The sequence below is a fragment of the Ranitomeya variabilis genome, chromosome 6 (genome assembly GCF_051348905.1).
Source record: "Ranitomeya variabilis isolate aRanVar5 chromosome 6, aRanVar5.hap1, whole genome shotgun sequence".
NCBI lineage: Eukaryota > Metazoa > Chordata > Amphibia > Anura > Dendrobatidae > Ranitomeya > Ranitomeya variabilis.
The window spans coordinates 316,186,536-316,199,356 of NC_135237.1; the positions used below are offsets into that span (position 1 = coordinate 316,186,536).

The window sequence follows — 12,821 nt, forward strand, 5'->3', positions numbered from 1 at the left end:
TATGACACTGACATTTGGGGTACAGGATAATGACACACTGACACTACGAGTGCAGGATAATGTCAGTGACACTTGGGGTGCAACCAGTAGCATAGATGCCGGGGGGCAGAGGGTGTGATTGCTCTGGGCCCTGTGCTCTGAGGGACCCACCCGAAGCTATGCTACACTTAAATGTATCGACCTGAACAGCGCACCAATACAGTTAAATTCTGCGACAGAACAGGGAGATATGGTCTCCCTGCACTGCTACTCTCTGCTCTATAGGTCGCAAGACGTATTAGGCTTGAGGCATATAGAACGGTAGGTCCAGTGTGGAGCGATGCAACGACATCATTGCACCACACACCAGATATCAGAGATTTGGCACAATGACATCACAGCATCGGACTCCCCAGGACCTGCCGCTGTCTGCTGGACTCAACGCGTTTAGGTGAGTATATGATGGGTTTTTTTTAGTTTAAGATTGTGTGTTTGTGTCTTTATGTATGGGAGCTACTACTAAGGGGGCCATAATAGACTTGGGGATACTAGTAAGGGGGCCATAATATACTATGGGGGCTAATCACCAAATTGCGTACCCAGTATTGAAATAAATCACATGAAACTTAACTTTTAATAGAGATATTTAGAAAACATATGGTAATTTTTATATATACATATAGATAAAAACAGTTATGACTCACAAAGGACCCATAATAGTATTTTGTCTGCAAACATTTGGGGAGGAGGGGGAGAAATTTACCCTAATATCAGACTGCTTTCTCCCTACCTACCTGCGGAGGTTGGCACCCTAAACCTTCGCAGTGGCGCCCCTCTTGTCAGCAGCTATGCCTCCCTTTCCCTAAGCCAACCCTAAAAAAATAGTAGGATACCATTTGTTTGTAATCGGGTCAATATAGTACCCTATTTCTGATATATCATATGGTACGTGCACTATATCAGAGAAGGGAAACCTTGTAATAGGGCAAATTATTATTTTAGGCGATATATTGATATATAGACGATATTTATTCTCATAAGGGTTATGTCACAACAGGGAGATTAATGCACATATCCCCTTGTAATCAGATCAACATAGTACCCTATTATTGACACAACACATGTCACATAAACTATATCAAAGAAGATAACCGTAGCAATAAGGGTACAGTCAAAATACATCCAACAATCGGATATACTGAGGAATATAAGGTGTCAGGGAAATACACATAAATTGACATATATTCTCATGCTTAGATATTGCAAAATAAAGTCAGTTATACCCTAACCTAGAGATAATGTAAGCATATGCAAATATAATTAAATATTGAACATATAAATAAATAAATAATAATAATAATAATCTCCAAAATAGTAGATACTTCAGATAGAGCATTGGGATCCATAAATTCAAACATTCAAAAACCGGGAGATGGGTGCCCTCATATTCCACATCACAAAAGTGCTTTCGTGCTCATAGTTGACCAGATAACACAATGTTATTGCACATATACACAAAGTGGAACAATCCATATGGTTCATCAGTTTCCAAGCTTCTATCCCAGATACAATAAGTCCAGTGTGCATATACTCGACGCGTTTCATCAATAGAACATACTCGCTATGTCCATATAGAAAGGAGACAAAGGACTTATTCTCGTGTACAGCACCATGGAATCAATGGTGCTATATAAATAATAATAATCTTATGGTAACCAAAATACGTGTCATAGGCAGCGTGGGAATGCTGTGGGGGCTACTAATGGTGTCATCATATAACATAGGGGCTACTAAGTGGGCCCTCACACATAGTGGGGGTTACCAAGCAGACCCACACACATAGTGTGAGTAAATAAGGGGTGCCATGATACAGTGTGTGAGCTACTAAGGGGGACCATCATATAGTGTGAGTACTACTAAAGGGGCCAGGATACAATGTTGGGGTTACTAAGGAGTCCTCTTATGGAGTTGTGACTACTACTACGGGGGCCAACATATAGTGTGGGGGCTACAAAGGGGGACTGTCATACAGCTTGGAGGCTACTAAATGGGCCATGATATGATACAGAGTGGGTGCTACTAATGTGGCCCTCCTACAGAGTGGAGGCTAATAAGGGAGCCCTCCTTTAGAGTTGGGGCATCTATTGGAGCCATCAGAGTGAGGTCTATTAAGGGAGCTATCTTTCAGAGTGATTGCTGCCAAAGGGGCCAATATACTGTGTGAACTACTGCGAAGGCCATCATACAGGCCAGAGACTACTGTGGGGGCCATGATACAGTAGGGACATTATAGTATGGGAGTCATCAAACAGTGTGAGGACTACTAAGGGGCCATTATACATTGGGAAGTCTACTGTGGGGCCATCATACAGTGTGGGGACTACTATGGAGGCATCATATAGTTTTCGAGGAATTATGCAGTCTATAGTGGAGCTGTTGGGACATCATACTGCATAGAACTGAGCTCTTGGATATAATACTATGTATAAGGGAGTTGTGACTAGTGTTGAGCGATACCGTCCGATACTTGAAAGTATCGGTATCGGAAAGTATCGGCCGATACCGGCAAAGTATCGGATCTAATCCGATACCGATACCCGATACCAATACAAGTCAATGGGACTCAAGTATCGGACGGTATCCCTGATGGTTCCCAGGGTCTGAAGGAGAGGAAACTCTCCTTCAGGCCCTGGGATCCATATTAATGTGTAAAAGAAAGAATTAAAATAAAAAATATTGCTATACTCACCTCTCCGACGCAACCTGGACCTTACCGAGAGAACCGGCAGCGTTCTTTGCTTAAAATGCGTGCGTTTACTGCCTTCCGTGACGTCACGGCTTGTGATTGGTCGCGTGCCGCCCATGTGGCCGTGACGCGACCAATCACAGCAAGCCGTGACGTAATTTTCAGGTCCTGAATGCCTAATTCTAGGCATTCAGGATTTGAAAATTACGTTACGGCTTGTGATTGGTCGCGTCGCGGTCACATGGGCGACGCGACCAATCACAAGCCGTGACGTCACGGGAGGCAGGAAATGCGCGCATTTTAAAATTACGTCACGGCTTGTGATTGGTTGCGTGCCGCCCATGTGACCGCGACGCGACCAATCACAGCAAGCCGTGACGTAATTTCAGGTCCTGAATGCCTAAATCTGCATTCAGGACCTGAAAATTACGTCACGGCTTGCTGTGATTGGTCGCGTCGCGGCCACATGGGCGGCACGCGACCAATCACAAGCCGTGACGTCACGGAAGGAAGTAAACGCGCGCATTTTAAGCAAAGAATGCTGCCGGTTCCCTCGGTAAGGTCCAGGCTGCGTCGGAGAGGTGAGTATAGCAATATTTTTTATTTTAATTCTTTCTTTTACACATTAATGTTGTTTCGATACCGATACCCGATACCACAAAAGTATCGGATCTCGGTATCGGAATTCCGATACCCGCAAGTATCGGCCGATACCCGATACTTGCGGTATCGGAATGCTCAACACTAGTTGTGACACATTGTGTAGAGAGGAGCTGTACAGGGGAAGTCTCAGTGGACATTGTTAAGTGCGCACTTATTGTTACAGGGTCACTTAGGGTATTATGATTGTCAAAGTGGCACACAAGTACATTACTACTTTCTAGGGGGCAAAATGTGAGCACAGTTTTCTAGTGCACTTGCACTGGACATTAATATATTCCTGTATGCCTATTATTAGGATGCACCACCATAGTTTGAATCAGGATTACTTGGTTAATGGCCAATTCAGATGTTTCACCTCTTCCCCCTGAGCTAAACCCCTAGCTACATCTCTGGGTACAACATAATGATTCTGTCATTTGGGGTATAGGATAATGCCATGCTCGCCATTATAGTACAAGACAATGACATTTTAGGGTACAGGACAGTGACAAGCTATAACTTGAGGTACTGTTATGACTGCTAAAGCACATTCACACAGTTGACGTACAAACCAGGAAGTTAAATACCAGGTTAGGATAAAAAACTTCTCTGACCCTGGTCTGTCCCTACCTGCACGCAAAGGTGAGCACCCTAAGATAACGCAATGGCGCCGCCATTCGATGGCACCTTGATTTTCCTTAGGAGCTCCTGGGATCACTAGAATAGCAGTTCCCTGAGAAATAAAGGAATCATACACAAAGCAGCTGCAACCAACACATATAGTACCACAGCACAGTGAAAGAATCGCACAAATTCTATCAGCAGCAGGAAACACCAGTAGCGGAATGTATTTAAACTTGCTCTCGAAAGTTGATTGGGCAGGCAAACAGAGTAAATGAAGAACATCTGTTACTCAAAACTAACATAAATAAAGATAACAGAACTAAAACACCAAAAGAAAAGGTGAATCTGTTGTGGCTCAGCAGAAAGGCAGAAAGAGATACCAATCACAGAACACAGAATAAAGAGTTTGAATCCAGAAATATGACAGGTACAGGTCAATGACATTTGGGGTAGAGGAGCACTTCTGGGGGTAAAGTATGATGATGCTGACATTTGGAGGGTACAGTATAATAACACTGAGTACAGTATAATAATATGTTGACACTTGGAACACAGGACAATGACTCTTAAGGTATAGGATGATGAAATTGAAATGGAGTACAATATAAAGATACACTGAGGTGCATAGTAAGGATGCTTGAGGTACAGGACAGGGACACACATGTTCCCGTGTAATAACCACCCAAGGGCCCTTTGCAGTGCAATCAGTTTGTCATAATATATCTGTTTACAAGTCTGTGATAGAAGCTGCTGTCTGCCTTGGAGGCGGAGGTGGGCCCCCTTAACTCTTGGGCCACTGTGCAACTTTTCATTATATACTAATAGTGTGCCTGTCCATGGAGAAAAGGTTGTCTTAATCAGATATTCCATTTAACTGAATAGTGCAGTAAATGAATAAACATTTGAATTAATGTAGTTGATACTGTATTGATACTAATTATCAATATAATAGCCCTTTAATACTTATGCTGAAATTAATGTATTACAACAAAAACGGGTAATGTTTGGATTACATTTACGGTTGGGATTAGGGTTAGGGGTGTGTCAGGGTTAGGGGTGTGGTTAGGGTTATTGTTGGGATTAGGGTTAGGGGGGTGTTGGAGTTAGGGGTGTGGTTAGGGTTAGGATTAGGGATAGGGGTGTGTTGAGATTAGGGGTGTGGTTGGGATCAGGGTTAGGGTGTGTTGGGGTTAGGGATTTGGTTGGGATTAGGGTTAGGCGCGTGTTCGGGTTAGGGATGTGGTTAGGGTTATTGTTGGGATTAGGGTTAGGGGTGTGTTAGAGTTAGGGGTGTGGTTAGGGTTGGGATTAGGGATAGGGGTGTGTTGAGATTAGGGGTGTGGTTGGGATTAGGGTTAGGGTGTGTTGGGGTTAGGGATTTGGTTGGGATTAGGGTTAGGGGCATGTTCGGGTTAGGGGTGTGGTTAGGGTTATTATTGGGATTAGGGTTAGGGGTGTGTTGGAGTTAGGGGTGTGGTTAGGGTTGGGATTAGGGATAGGGGTGTGTTGAGATTAGCAGTGTGGTTGGGATTAGGGTTAGGGTGTGTTGGGGTTAGGGATTTGGTTGGGATTAGGGTTAGGGGTGTGTTGGGGTTAGGGGTGTGGTTAGGGTTATGGTTAGAGTTGGGATTAGGGTTAGGAGTGTGCTTGAGCTAGGGTTTCAGTTAGAATTGGGGGTTTCCACTGTTTAGGCACATCAGGGGCTCTGCAAACGCGACATGGCGTCCGATCTCAATTCCAGCCAATTTTGCATTGAAAAGTCAAACGGCGCTCCTTCCCTTCCGAGCTCTGTCATGCACCCAAGCAGTGGTTTACCCCACATATGGGGAGTCAGCGTACTCAGGGCAAATTTAACAACAACTTTTAGGGTCCAATTTTTCCTGTTACCCGTAATAAAATAAAACAAATCGGAGCTGAATTAAAGTTTTTGTGAAGAAAAGTTAAATGTTCATTTTTTGTTAAACATTCCAAAAATTCCTGTGAAACACCTGTAGGGTTAATAAACTTCTTGAATGTGGTTTTGAGAACCTTGAAGGGTGCAGTTTTTAGAATGGTGTCACACTTGGGTATTTTCTATCATATATACCCCTCAAAGTGACTTCAAATGTGATGTGGTCCCTAAAAAAAAATGAGAAATTGCTGGTCAAATTTTAACCCTTATCACTCCCTAACAAAAAAAATTTGGTTCCAAAATTGATCTGATGTAAAGTAGACATGTGGCAAATGTTATGTATTAAGTATTTTGTGTGACATATCTCTGTAATTTAAGGGCATAAAAATTCAAATTTGGAAAATTGCAAAATTTTCAAAATTTTTCGCCAAATTTCCATTTTTTTCACAAATAAATGCAGGTAATACCAAAGAAATGTTACCACTATCATGAAGTACAATATGTCACGAGAAAACAGTGTCAGAATCATCAGGATCCATTGAAGCGTTCCAGAGTTATAACCTCATAAAGGGACAGTGGTCAGAATTGTAAAAATTGGCCCGGTCATTGACGTGCAAACCACCCTTGGGGGTAAAGGGGTTAACTAACACCCCACTAGAATCTGGCATTGATACTAATTATCACTATAATGACCCTTTATTACTTATGTTGAAATTAATGTATTACAACAAGGATGGGTATTTTCAGTTTTAAAATATGTTTCACATCTTAACATAAACACAATATAAACATTTGCAGTAGTGGGATCTCTAAGCTAAGGTGTTTGCCCTAAAAAAGTTCATGGTGCTGAAATAAACTAAAATGGAACTTTATGCTTTGCAGCACTGCTAAAGTCTACAGAAAAAAAAACTCATTGTTTTGTAGATTACTATGTCCAGCAACAATAGTTTTTCTACAATGTTATTTTCCATGCTTTAAGTCTTTTTCATGGGAATAAGCTTTGGGGTTATAATGGTTCTATTTTACTAAAATTACAGACTATGGCAATTCTGTGTGCAAGGATTTCAGAATAGCAGTTATGGTATGACAGAGAATAAGCTTCTATCTTGTCTCGTCTAATCTAGTGTATTTTTATTGCCTCTTTCTGTTATTATTTGCTTTGTGTATGAGCTAGATCATTTTCTGTTGTCCAAAAGGCCAGGCATTTGATAGATAAATCAGAACAAAATACTACCATGATTTGAAAGTGATGACTTTAAAATGTGCCTATAAAAGGGTCATACGTAAAGGAAAATAGATGAATTCAAGGCCAGTAGTACTTCCACTACCAATATTGACTCCTGCCCAAAAGTATGTGCAGTCATAACAAAAACTAAGAACATTCTCTTTGAATTACAGTATATGGTTTTACTTATCAAGACATAAAAAATTTTGGCTTTTAAATGTCTTAAAATTAGGCAAGAGCAACCTTGATGAACATCAACAACTGACAAACATCATTGTGTCCTTATATAGTTCACAAAAAACTAGGCCAAAATACAGATGCAGTATGTGAAAAATTAAGTACACCCTTACTGCGTCCATAAAAATTAAGAGGGCAAGTAACTGCCAGGTACTACTAATAAAATGGGCTTGATTGATCATGTTGATGTGTGACCACCTCTATAAAGTCAGAAGTTGTGGTAATTTGATGCTCTAGAGCATACAAGCGTGTGTTAGCACAATATCAAGGATGAAACCCAACAGTTACGATGTATACTAGCAATTGTTGCTTCCCTTCAATCTGAGAAAAGTTATGTCTTTTTCTACACAATCTGAAACCTACCATTCTATAGTGTTAAAGATTATTCCCAAGTCGAAGATATTCAAAATAGTTGACCATCTTTCCAGATGGAGATGTCCCAGCAAATCTAACCCAAAGTCAGATTTTGCAATGCTCAGAAAAAAATATAAAAAGAAAACCAAAAGTTGTAGCTCAGACTCTAAAGGCCTCAGTTAGCATGTTAAAAGTTCAAGTTTATGACAGTACAGTTAGAACAAGACTGAGCAAGTATGGCTTGTTTGGAAAGGTTGCCAAGAGAAAGTCTTTTTTTTCTGAAAAAAACAAGACTGCATGGCTAAAGTTTACAAAGATGGATCTGAGCAAATCACAATACTTCTGGAACAACATGTTTTGGATAGAAGACAACAAAGTGGAGATATTTGGCCATAATGCTCTGTGGGGAAAACAAACAAAGCATATGAGCACAAATGCCTTATACACACTATCAAGCATGGTGGAGGGTGAGTGATGATCTCGGTTTGGTTTGTTACCACAAGACCAGGGCATCGTTCTGTTAACTATGAGCTCCTCTAAATGCCAAAAAAAATTAAAAAATTTCAAATTAATCTGCTAAAGGTGGTCCTACAAGCTGCTGGTTCATAGGATGTACTTAACATTTCACACACTGCATCTGCATTTTCTTAAACAAAAAATGATACTGTGTAATTTGTCATGTGTTGTTCAACTGATGTAGTCTTTACCGTCTAAAGCTAATTTTTTTTCTAGTAGTAAAATGATAGAATTCAAAGAAGGTGTACTTATTTTTTTACATGACCCTACTGTATATTTCCAAACCACTGCAATTCATGTTGATTCATTTCCTATGGCTGCGGATATGTTCTTACACAGGAATACACTTCTTTATTACTCTCCTACTGGAATATTACAAATGAATTGAAGTGTCACTGTATAACACAGTTAACACTGTAATTTACTGCTATGCATCTGTGAATTTCTGGTGTATAAAGTGTATAAAAGCAGGAGGGCTCATCTAAAAGAACAGTACCATGTATTAAAGCATATTATTAGTTCTCACACTACTTTCTGGCAAGAGGCTGAGAGCAGAGCTGCCTATTGTTCCAGTAACAGTGTGTGTGCATTAATGCAATGCATTCACACTGCCACAGTAAAATATGCAATGAGCTTTAATGACAGCTGACAGCAACTACAGTCTCAAAGTCTATAGCTTATTGTCTGGACATTCTCCATTTATAAGAGGAAAAGCTGTACAATGCAGTCCTCTAGCCCTCACATTATCATTTTTTATTCAGCTTCTTTCATCACAATAAGGCAGAGAGGCGTAATTAAATTTTAGCCATTTACCAGATATAAATATAGAAAATTACACAGATTTCGCCAAGCTCCTGTCAAACATTGACTTTGATCTGACACCATTAGATCAAAACAACAAACTAAAGATTACACTGAAAGAGCAAAGTTAATGAGGTAGGCTTTCATAGAACTACTTACAGCTGCGGAACTTAATGGCTGGAAATTTGTAATAAGACTATGATTTGATAACTAGGTGTATAACTATAGGTATAGATACCAATCTTTGCTTCATGTTCTTGAAATATTGTGCTGCTAGAAATGCAACATATACAGCAGATATTGCCGTTAATGTGAAGCTTATTTAGTGTTAATGCTAAATATCTAAAACTGTATACACTCAACAGCTTAGATAATGAAACATTTCTCAAAAAAAATTCTTCATTATGATAGTTATTGTATATACTAGAGTATAAGCTGAGTTTTTCAACACATTTATTTGTGCTGAAAACGCCCCCCCCCGGCTTATACTCGAGTCATTGTTCCAGAAGATGAAAATTCACCGCACACTCTGTATTTTTGTAGTAATGCAAAAAATAATATTTATTAACAGTTCATGGGAACAGAAAAAGTAGAAATAGGTAAAGCGCAGGAGAAAATTCCAAAGCGACTTTATTTGAGTGACGTTTTGACCTGTCCCAGGGCTTATTCAATACGTCGTTGGTAATTTCTTAGTCATGGAGTTGGATGCAGTTTGTATGGGGCTATTTCCCTGGTCAAAGTATTGTGCAAAGTGAGCTGTATAGTCCCCAAGATTAGAGAAATATGGCACTATGCTTTAAATGCCAAGAACAGGAGGCCAGGCAAGGCGCGGGAGCACCGCCAGTAATGCGATTTAAAGAACAGTGCCATATTTCTCTCATCTTGGGGACTATACAGCTCACTTTGCATACTACTTTAGCCAGGGAAAATATTCCCATACAAACTGCATCTGAAGGACAGGAGTGCTTTCTTTCTTAGCTGGATCAGAAAATAGAGTATTAGATTTCTGCAAACATTTGTTTAGTCTTGAACAAGCTGGAAAATAAATCATTTTTAAGTGTATTAATTAGTCCTGTAGCAAGCACTTGCATTATCAATTGCAATATTACTGGAAAAACAACCTTCTAGACTCTAAAACCAATTAGTTGGCTTTAGCCATCCAAGTTTTTCACCCACCCCATTACTGGGAGTGCTAATACCATGCTTCTGAAATTATCCCCTAAATTCAGTTCTGTCATTTTCCAACAACCTGGAAAAAACAACTCCTCTGGCATCAAAGAGATGACTTTAACTGAGGAAGGGATGGTTAATTCAACTTAGAATAGCCTTTCAAATCAAGGCTCCAAAAGTTTCCTCACATGCTTCTTCACAATCACCCAGTCTCTGGGCTTTATTAACTAACACCCCACTAGAATCTGGAATCGAAAAAAATGCAATGTTGAATATGTTACAGTGTCTTTTGTAGTGCATTGACATATTCTGTCAGAACATCATGTAGGTGCTGTACCTACTGTGAGAAATAACATCCTATTTTAGCTGGGCTCCCAAAAATTTTCATAGCGAGAGAGTTCTGTATTCCCGCTGGGAGGGGTTGTGATTGAACAAAAAGCTGTTGTCAACAATCAGTCCAGGACTTCCTTGTTTGAACATCCATTTTCTGTGTTTTCAACTTCAGTGTCCCATTCAGCCTCTCAACCTTCACACTCCTCTGAGAGTGGTATTGGGTGTGGAGTGCCTGATGTATGTTGGATTCCTCTGAAATCTTCCTTGGTGCCTCTCCTGTTAAATGTGTTCTTTGTCACTTTACAGTTGTGGCCAAAAGTATTGACACCCCCTGCAATTCTGTCACATAATACTCAGTTTCTTCCTGAAAATGATTGCAATCACAAATTTTTTGGTATTATTATCTTCATTTAATTTGTCTTAAATGAAAAAACACAAAAGAGAATGAAGCAAAAAGCAAAACATTGATCATTTCACACAAAACTCCAAAAATGGGCCAGACAAAAGTATTGGCACCCTCAGCCTAATACTTGGTTGCACAACCTTTAGCCAAAATAAAAAATAAAATAAATAAAATAAAATTCAGACGCCGAAGGATAGTACGGGTTGACACTGTTGTACCCTTGGACTGCAGGGCAGCTTGAACTTGTTTGGATGTTAGTCGAGGTTCTTTATCCAACATCCGCACAATCTTGCGTTGAAATCTCTTGTCAATTTTTCTTTTCCATCCACGTCTAGGGAGATTAGCCACAGTGCCATGGGCTTTAAACTTCTTGATGACACTGCGCACGTTAGACACAGGAACATTCAGGTCTTTGGAGATGGACTTTTAGCCTTGAGATTGCTCATGCTTCCTCACAATTTGGTTTCTTAAGTCCTCAGACAGTTCTTTGGTCTTCTTTCTTTTCTCCATGCTCAACGTGGTACACACAAGGACACAGGACAGAGGTTGAGTCAACTTTAATCCATGTCAACTGGCTGCAAGTGTGATTTAGTTATTGCCAACACCTGTTTGGTGCCACAGGTAAGTTACAGGTACTGTTAATTACACAAATTAGAGAAGCATCACACGATTTTTCGAACAGTGCCAATACTTTTGTCCACCCCTTTTTTATGTTTGGTGTGGAATTATATCCAATTTGGCTTTAGGACAATTCTTTTTGTGTTTTTTCATTTAAGACAAATTAAATGAAGATAATAATTACAAACAATTTGTGTTTGCAATCATTTTCAGGAAGAAACTGAGTATTATCTGACAGAATTGCAGGGGTGTCAATACTTTTGGCCACAACTGTATATTACCCCTGGAATTCCCATATCAACACACCACTTCTCACATCAGTTTCTTTTCCACTGCTTTTGCAGTTGCTTTTACACAGGGCCAGGCCTCCAGCCATTCTGAAAGAGATCCTCATAGACAAGCAAATACTCATATGTTCCTACCTTGAGTAAGTGTATGAACTCAATCTGCAGTTGCTGGAACCAGTACAATAGGCTTGGACTGTATCATTGCAGGACCTTGTCAGCTTTTCCTGGATTGTGAAGAGCATGGGCAGTATATTTAGAAACATATGCAGAAGAAGTCTAATTAAACCCTAATTATTCCCAATGCTTACCATGTCTTCTTTAGCACAGTGCATCTAATAGATCATCAAAGTGAAGAATGATCTGGGAAGGCAACACTTCTCACCCAAGCTGCACACATCACACACAAGCTTGCTTCTATTCTTTTTTGTTGTCTGAGGACTGCCTATGTGAAATTACCTAACAGTTTAAAGTCCACAGGTGTAAACTACATATGAAATGTAATTCTCTGTTAAAAATAAGATGGGGCTGCAATCCTTAGTGTGATCTTGGACTTTGATAATAGCCACTTGATTAGGTTGCTCCAGAGCTCAAAAAACTGTCTCATACTTTCAACTTTAGGTATAGGTCTACCTTAGAACCCGATGAAGTCGATGCTCCTTCAGAAGGGTCCCTATTCATGTGCCACACCAAAAATGTGCCTGGAATCAATGTGTTTAGTCTCCAATATTCTGCAATTGTACATGCTGCAGCAAATGCCTTTAGCTCAACCACCTGCGCTGAACAGATGAACACAACTGTGTGTACACATCTTCTAATGTGGTCAATGAATATCCCATTGTGGAATCATTCCATTGTAGTATCTGTAGCAATATACACATTTCTCAGAATATGCATTTGCAATTGAGTTTTCACAACAATTTTAACTTATTTCATCTCAGTTTTCTTTAGTTCCAAACAATCATTATAGTCATCTCAGAATCAGAAAAAGGAAAAGT

The 12,821-nt window shown here is 39.9% G+C and overlaps 1 protein-coding gene across 1 annotated transcript in view; it reads left to right on the plus strand.

Moving 5' to 3' along the window:
* Positions 1-12,821, plus strand: part of CDH20 (cadherin 20) — an 818,630-nt gene that overhangs the window by 448,463 nt on the left and 357,346 nt on the right. The gene's annotated exons all lie outside the window — the stretch shown is intronic.